Genomic DNA, 8,979 nt, shown 5'->3' on the forward strand with positions numbered 1-8,979 from the left:
GGAAGGAAGGAAGGAAGGAAGGAAGGAAGGAAGGAAGGAAGGAAGGACAACCATAACCATTTAGATACTATGGATTATATGGATATGGATACTATGGATACTATTATTATGGATATGGATACTATGGATTATATGTTAAAATAAACTGCTGGAATAAACCATGTATTTCTAACTATTGACAAAGAGGTGTCCTGTGATTAATGTTAAATTTTGTTACATTGTTTTTTATAAGATTCTTACCATGGGATACATCAGCCTCATATAATTACAAATCTAAGTGCTACAATAAGTGTTCATAGCATTTGAAGAAAAATTTCACAGATGATGTGGCATTTAGACAGAAACCATTTTGTCTTTATTGCTCTTGACTTTTTTTTTTTTTTTTTCCTGCTTTTCACACTGCTATGCTGAGTCTTCCTTAGAGCTTTGAGATTAATATCTAGATCCAAGAAGTGATCCCCCAAAAGCTTAGCACTACCTAACTTTTTGGTGGCTTTCTTCAAAGTGTAGTGTAGGCCCCATGCAGACCTCTCTACTGGGGCTGGAGAAGTTAGCATAATGTACATTATCTTAAAATGCAATTCAAATATGTTTTAAATGTAAGGTTAAATTTTTATTTTTTCTTGGCATAGAGACACGTGTCTATTTTTGTAAATTTGAAGTGATACATTTCTAAATTATTCCCCTCTTCTAACTATCCTTATACAGAGACCTTACTTTTCTGGTTTAACATAATGGCATGACACATATATTTTTAAGTGTCAATGAAGCATGTCATTTTTTTTCCAGATATAGAGGTGTAACCTAATGGATATCAATGAAAGATAACAGAAAATATGTGCATGAAAATCCAAATCTAAGTCCCTGTAACATTGAAGGGAATGCCTCTGATATCTCCAGGGGACTTTGGATTCAGCTGTCATAGCTGGATACAAGGTATGGCTTTATATACTTTGGAATGATGCATAAATATAATTTGATCAGAATCACATTAGAAGTCGTATTATTTCATAAGTGTGCTTTCCCCTGAGATACAACATTAAAACATTTTGAAACATTGAACTGCCCACTTTTTAGAAATAACACCTGCAATATAATTTGAAACGACCTCTAAGTAAACCCAACTTTCTGAATAGATTAAGATAAACAGTTTCAGGTTTTCAGTGTGCTTCCTGCTAGAAACAGTTTGCCTATTTTTGTTCTCTGCCTTCAACAAAAGAACAAGCAAAACAGCACAACTCTCTAACTGTTGAAAACACCTGGAAAATATTTCAATGTAAAAAGTTCTCTAAAAAGAATTAATCAAGACAACACACCTTTGTTCAGAATGAATCCCTCAAATTTCCACCTGAACTTAATTCCGAATATTAGTTGGAGTAATGTGAAGTAAATTACCATCAATGTCTCTGTTTAAGAAATAAGGTAAATAGGATTTATATACTCTTTTTAAACTTGGGGCTTCCCCTAAAGTTCTTTCTTAAAAAGTCATAACAACTCTCCACATTGGAACCTTTATTTCCTTTAGTTGTGTGATGGTTTTACCCAGCTGGGCAGCTGAACTCCACCAGAGCCAATTTCTCGCTTCCCGTCCTCAGAGGAAAAGGGGGACAAAATATGATGGAAAGGGCTCAATGTTTGAGATAAGGACATGGAGATCATTCATCAATTACTATCATAGGCAAAAGAGACTCAGCGTAGGGAGATTGATATAATTTATTAACTATCACTAGCAGATGAGAACAGTGAGAAACTAAAAGCAAACTAAAAACAGCTGCCCTGATCCACCTGCTTCTATGTCCTTCCCCCAAGTAGTGTAGAGGAAAGGGGAATGAGTCCCCTCTCACCCCTGCCAGTCATTCCATATTCATTGCTCAGCATGACATCATAGGCTATGGAATATCCCTTCGGCTTGTTCGGGTCAGCTGTCTTGGTTCTGTCCCCTCCCAGTTCCTTGTGCACCCCCAGCCTCCTCACTGGCAGCATGGTGTGAGAAGTTGAAAAGTCCTTGGCTTAGTGTAAGCACTGCTCTGCAGCAATTAAAAAAAAAAAAAAATCACTCAGAGGGTGGTGAGGCACTGGAACAGATTGCTCATAGAGGTTGTGGATGCCCCATCCTTGGAGGTGTTCAGGACCAGGTTGGGTGAGGCCCTGGGCAACCTGATCTAGTGGGTGGAATCCCTGAACATGGCAGGGGGTTGGAACTGGGTGATCTTTGAGGTCCCTTGCAACTGAATCTATCCTGTGGTTCGGTGATTCTATGATCTGTGTGTCAAACTTAGAGACAGTCTGAATTTTTCAATGGTTTAAACCTAAGCTTGAGTTTCCTAAAAAATGTGGGAGTCTGAATCCCACTGAAATCCTGCTACAGTAGTGCTATTAGGAATACGTCCTTTACCTGACTGAGTCAAGTGGAAAAAATGAGCCATGCTTTGCAAAGACCTGGAATGTGTCTAAGGCCAGAGCATTTCTGAAATGGCATGAGAAATACTTTAATGTGATTCATATTCTGTTCAGCACAGATATGTATATTTTCTGAATACTTCATCTTCATAATTGCTTTACTGACATTAATTAATCCTCACAATGAGGTGAATGATAAATTAAGGAATGAAGAATTCACAACAGTTACTTTATCTAGGAAATATAGTTATTTTCTTCAACATGAAGTGTTCAGCAACAGACGGAGAGTTTCACTGGCTTTTTTGTATGTCACAACAACCATATTAACATTTGATGAGAATGAAATTCAACTTGTGGATTTCTTATAAAATGTTCAACATAGCTGAGTTTGATGTAGAAGCTTCAGGAAATTAGCTGTTCAATTTTCATCGCTGTAGAACGAGGAACATTTCCAGGCTCCTCAGGCATAACATGCATATATTCTGTCCCCATTAAGCTATATAACAGCGTCTCTTTCGGGGCTGGTTTGCAGGGTAGAGAGGACAATATCTGCCCATGTAGGCTGTATAGGAGACATTTGTCATTGGTCTTGGATGAGCAGAACTAGAAGATGCACTCCTGGAGTGCATCAAGGATAAATTACTAGTCCAGGTATAAGATAAACTGACCACAGGAGAAGCATTACTGGACCCAGTGTTCACCAGTGTGGATGATCTCATTAAAAAGGTTAAGACTGGAGGCAGTCTGGGCTGCAGCATCCATGCCCTGGCTAAGCTTGTGATCTCAAGGAATATGGACCTGACAAAGAGCAAAGTCAGGACCCTGAACTTTAGAAGTACCAACTTTCAGCTGTTTAAAGAACTAATGGATGAGATCCCCTGGGAAAGTCTCCTTGGGGACAGAGGAAATGATCAGAGACAGCAACATTTTAAGGATACTTTTCTCAGAGCACAAGAGCTCTCCATCTCCATGTATGGAGATCACATCATGAATGGAAGGCAAGAAACTGGCATGGCTGAGAAAGGACCAGCTGGTCAAACAGAGAAGTAAGAAGAAAATGCCACAGGCAGTGGAAGAAGGGACATGTAGCCCGTGAAAAGTACAGGGATGTTGTCTGAATGTATAGGGATGGGATCAGGAAAGTCAAGGCACAGGTGGAACTGAACTTGGCAATGGATGCAAAGCTTGACAAGAGATTCTCTAGGTACATTTTTCAGAAAAGAAAGGCCAAGGAGAGTGTGCAATCTCTAATAAACAAGAAGGGAAGACATGGAGAAGGCTGAGGTACTCAACAAATTCTTTGCCTTAGTCTTCCCTGCCAGTGAGGTTCCCATGTCTCTCAAGACCCTGAACCTGCATGTGAGAGCTGTGGGAGTAAATTCCCTCCTGTAAGTGAAGACCAGGTTTGAGACCACCTGAAGAAACTGAACAAGTCTATTGGGCCTGATGATATGCGTCCCAGGGAACGGAGAGAACTGGCTGATGTAGTTGCCAAGACTCTCTCCATCATATTTGAAAAGTCCTGGCAGTCAGTTAAAGTCCCAAATGACTGGAAAAAGGGAAACATCACTAATATTTTCAAGAAGTGTAGAAACAAAGACCTGGAGAACTACAGACCAGAGAGCCTCACCTCTGTGCCTGGGAAGATCATGCAACAGACCCCCCCTGGAATCAATGCAAAGGCACATGCAAGACAAGGAGGTGATCTGAGACAGCCAGCATGGTTTCACCAAGGGCAAATTGTTCCTGACAAATCTGGTCATCTTCTGTGATGGAGTGACTGCATCAGTCAACAAGGCGAGACTAAACAAAGTCACATACCTGGACTTCCATAAGGCCTTTGACACGTTCCCACATGACATCCTGATCTCCAAATTGGAGAGATTGCTTTGATGGGTGAACTCCTTGGTGGTTAAGGAATTAGGTACATGGCCACAGTCAGAGAGTTGTGGTACAATGGCTCTTATGTCCAGGTGGAGGCCAGTGGCAAGCGTTGTCCCTCAGGGGTCCATCTTAGAACCAGTACTGCTTAATGTCTTTATCAATGACAGAGACAGTGGGATCAAGTGCACCCTCAGCAAGCTTGCAGACAAAACTAGGCTGAATAGTGCAGTTGATGTAACAGAATGAAGGGATGCCATCCAAACAGACCTGGTCAAGCTTTAGAAGTGGCCCAATGCCAACCTAATGAAGTTCAAAAAATCTAAGTGCAAGGTGCTGCACTTGGTTCAGGGCAATCCCAGATATGAGTACAGAATGGGAGAAGAAATTGGGAGCAGCCCTGCAAAGAAAGACTTGGGGGGTTTGGTGGATTAAAAGCTCAACATGAGCCAGCAGTGAGCACTTGAAGCCCAGAAGGTCAACTGCATCCTGGGCTGCATCAACAGAATTGTGATCAGCAGGTCACAGTCACTTCAAGGGAGGTGATTTTGAACCTTTACTCTGCTCATGAGGTTTCACCAGAAGTGCTGCATGCAAGTTTGGGGCCCTCAGCACAAGAAAGATGTGGATCTGTTAGAGTGGGTCCAGAGGAGGGCTACAAAGTCGATTGGAGGGCTAGAGCACCTCTACTATGAAGAAAGACTGAGAGCAGGGGATGTTCAGCCTGGAGAAGGCTCTGGGGTGACCTCAACTGTGGCCTTTCAGCACTTAGAAAAGGCTTATAAAAAAGATGGAGGGTATAATTTTATACAGACAGATAGTGATAGGACAAGGGGGAATCGATTTAAACTAAATTAAGAGAAATGTAAATTAGAAGTTAGGAAATTCTTCACTCAGAGGGTGGTGAAGCACTGGAACAGGTTGCCCAGAGAAGCTGTAGATGCCCCATCCCTGGAAGTGTTTAAGACCAGGTTGGGTGAGGCCTTGGGCAACCTGATCTTGTGGGTGGAATCCCTGAACATGGCAGGGGGTTGGAACTCGGTGATCTTTGAGGTCCCTTCCAACTGAAACTATTCTGTGATTCCTGTTGATAAAATAGAATAAATATCTTTATTTGAACACTTTAAACAGTGGACGAGCTATAAATGGAGTAAAGCAGGAGGGGAACATACTGTAAATTTAATGGGGAACTTCTGTGTTACTTGCCACAGAATTATATTATGGGAAATGGCTATATTGTGGTGGAACCTATAGTAATGTTTTAATGATGAGAGATTTTGTTAAAGAAAACATTTAATCACCTATGGAAGAGTTCTCTACTGTACAATGTCTGACTTTAAAAGTGCATCTTCTATGATAGTAAAATATCATAAATCTTCCATGCTGAGCCACAGGCATTCTGAAAAAAAAAAAGAAAATGGATGCAGACAGGTAAATGAGGTGGTTTCTCCGGAGTTCTGAGAGTTTAGTTGTCAAACAAATGTAAATACATAAGGTTAATAGCAAACCTTCATCATCTACCTGAAGTGTATAAGGTCCATTTTAAGGAAAGAAACAGAAATCTTTATAGGAAGTTTCCAATGTTATGTATTTCCAGCAGACAAATAATGTCATTTATTTCTTTTTGTTTATTCTACAGAGATCTCAGGTTGACAAAGTTCCTCATTTAGGTGCTTCTCTTGGGTAGAAAGAAAGGGGACAGACAGCCTCTCCATGCTCAGAGTAACTGGAGAGCTGATTCCCGATGTTGCAGGACTTCTCCCAGACTGCAGGACCACAAGAGAATACAGCTGGAGGAGAGAGTTTCTCTATGCCTTGTTTTTTCTTTTCTTCATAGTGCTCACAGTAATAAGCAAAAACAAACAAACAAACAAATTGTAATATTGTAAAAATACCTATTAAATACTTCTTTATGATTTTGTTTCTTATGACCTGGGAGAGATCTTAAAAATTTGTACTGAAATCTTTCAAATTCAGAAAAGGTCCTTTGATGTCTTTAAATGGCATTCAAAGCTTCTAATTAACTTTTAATTTCTCTGTTAAATACTTTAAGGTGATCAATTACCATCTTTCCATTGCTAGAACAAAAATAAGATTTTCTCTCTGAAGTCATATTGAACTGGCTTTACCCTATAGCTGAAAGAAGGTTGAAACCTAGAACAATGCCAGCCACAGAAAATGGAAAACAATTAAATGTTGCCTAATTGCATTATCTCATTTTTTTGAAGTTAATAAAAGCATAATCTATTTGTACCTGCCATTTGCCTTAGGAAACTGCAGAAGATAATGAAAATATTTTACTATCTATTTTCAAATTATAAGCTGTTTTTTCCAAAGAAAGTCAAAACCCATGTATATTATCACATTATTGTTCTCTGGGGACTGCAGTCACTATAGTGATAGTAATTACATGGCTTCATTAACTTTCTACATTCTACCTGTTATGGGGGTTTCACATTAAGAAAATTTGCATATACAGGAAATGAATGCTGTTTGCAAAGAGCTAATGTCATTAAACATTTAAGAAGCCTCTCTCAAGTAAACACTGGAATATCCATTTAGCAAGCCTTTAAAAACAGTGTAGTCACAATTCTCACTTTAAAGGAAAACATGTAAAAAGCATTTACAGTAAGCAGAAGCCATTTTAACAAAACTGCTTTAAAACTGGAAATAATTCAATTACTCTTGCAATTGTTACTACGCATAATCAGGTATAATATCCTTCTGTCACATTAACACTAGCTCCTGTTAAAATTGTATATGTGTGCATATGATATACAGTAATGAGTGACCCATATTTAAATATTACATGCAATGAGAACTTTCCTTTTCTAACCTGGAATTGCCTAATTTTTGCTATCAAGGTTTTATAGATACAAAAAACTTTCAGTTTTTACTGAATTTAAAAAGCAAAGAGAGTCTATAAGAATAGATATTTTAAACTGTACTGTAGTAGAAGGAACACAAATGCTTAGGAGTTTGTCAGATTTTTGCTTCGTAGTAGTGACACAAACCCACTAATTCCAAAAGGAGGATTTTTTGTTTGTTTGTTTGTTTGCTTGAGCCAGTTCTAACTGAGAACACCTATCTGCTGACTTTGATAGGCATATGGTTTTAAAAGCTGTGGTTTGAAGCCTTTTTTCTTGTCCAGGACTCATGTAGTAGCATTTTCCTTTCAAATAATAGTCTATGTATGTCTCTTTTGAAGCATCTGACCTGATAGTGATGTAATCCCACTCTGTATTGTGAGTGGATCTAACACTCCTCTCTTAGTTGACTCTTTTGTCTTGTCACTGATAATGATGATAATTCTGAGAATTTTCACTTTATAACAGCCCAATTGACAGCACAGATACCCAGGGATTAGGACATTAAAATTGGATTTAGAAAACCCCATGGTCTGTTCTTTCCTTACACCAAGGACATTCATGAAAGATATCCAACAACAGCTGGTTTGTAGGCAAGTCATGGTAAGCCTTCCTCCTTTCAAACATCAATGAGGGAGGCATAAGCCTTGTAATTAACTGTCTTCTTTAGGAATTTTAGTGCTCAATGTGCAGGTTTTGGAGATTGTTCTTTTGAGTCATGCCATTTTCTTATACAGTGTAACAGAGAATAAAATGTGTAACTGTCTTTTATAGATTCCACTTTAAGGAACTCAAAGGTTCAATACTGATGAATGGGCATTCTAGCACCAAACTTATAGAATCTTAATGTCTTTACTGGTTGTGGTTCTTCATGCTTTTTCCTTAATATCTCTCTGAATTAGACTTTAAACTTATTTTTCTTTCTAATTTTGGATTTGGCAGAAATACCACAGTAATGCTTATTTTCCATTGGGTATTACAGGGCTTATATTTGTTCAGCACTTTGAGCTCCTCTGATTAAAATTGCTTTAGAAACATAATGCACAAGCAGCTGGACTTCATCCTGTCAATGTGAAGATGTAAAAGAGAACAGAAAACATCTGAAATGTTCTCTTTTGTACCAGTTTTGAGAACAATATCAATCTTCTGCTTACTCTGAATGAAAGAATTATATGAAACTGGCAGTCATCCATAAACAAGAGAGGGGAAAGAAAGAAAGAAGTAGACCAAAATATGAAGACAGAAGTCTGAGGTTCATATGCAAATCTATTTCAAACAGTTAGAGAAGTTACCACTCTTAGTTTAGGTTGCTGGTGGTACTATCCACACAATTAACCAAGGCCATGGATTTTATGAAGATTTCATGATCAGCTTTTGCTGAAAAATCATCTGGTAAAGTCTCCTGTGGTTATTCAAGCAAAAATGACATGGGAAATGCGGGGGAAAAAATGACAGGCATTCACACAAGTTTTGACAGAGCTGAAGAGTGACGAAATTTTTAGATACTACAGTGTCTCTGATATAATTGCCTCCTGCTTGGCTTTGCAGCACTTGTCCCTGTGCTGTCTCTCTCGTCTCTCTCTGAATGGCTTTCCACAGCATGGGAGAGATGGTCTTGGTAGAGAGAAGGGTCCTCCTCCTCTTGCCTCCAATGAAGTACAGTAGGTCCTTGTGAAAAGAGTGAGAGAAGAATGTGTTTAAAAAGTTGTTTATGTCTCAGGAGCTACAGTAAGAAAAAGGGTTATAAGTGAGAGATGAAGCCCCCACTATTCACACCCTAGTCACAGTCAAAAATCCAATTTGCTGGAGAGCATGAAGGAATCAGAGTTCT

Source organism: Oxyura jamaicensis, chromosome 2 (assembly GCF_011077185.1).
Source record: "Oxyura jamaicensis isolate SHBP4307 breed ruddy duck chromosome 2, BPBGC_Ojam_1.0, whole genome shotgun sequence".
Taxonomy (NCBI): domain Eukaryota; kingdom Metazoa; phylum Chordata; class Aves; order Anseriformes; family Anatidae; genus Oxyura; species Oxyura jamaicensis.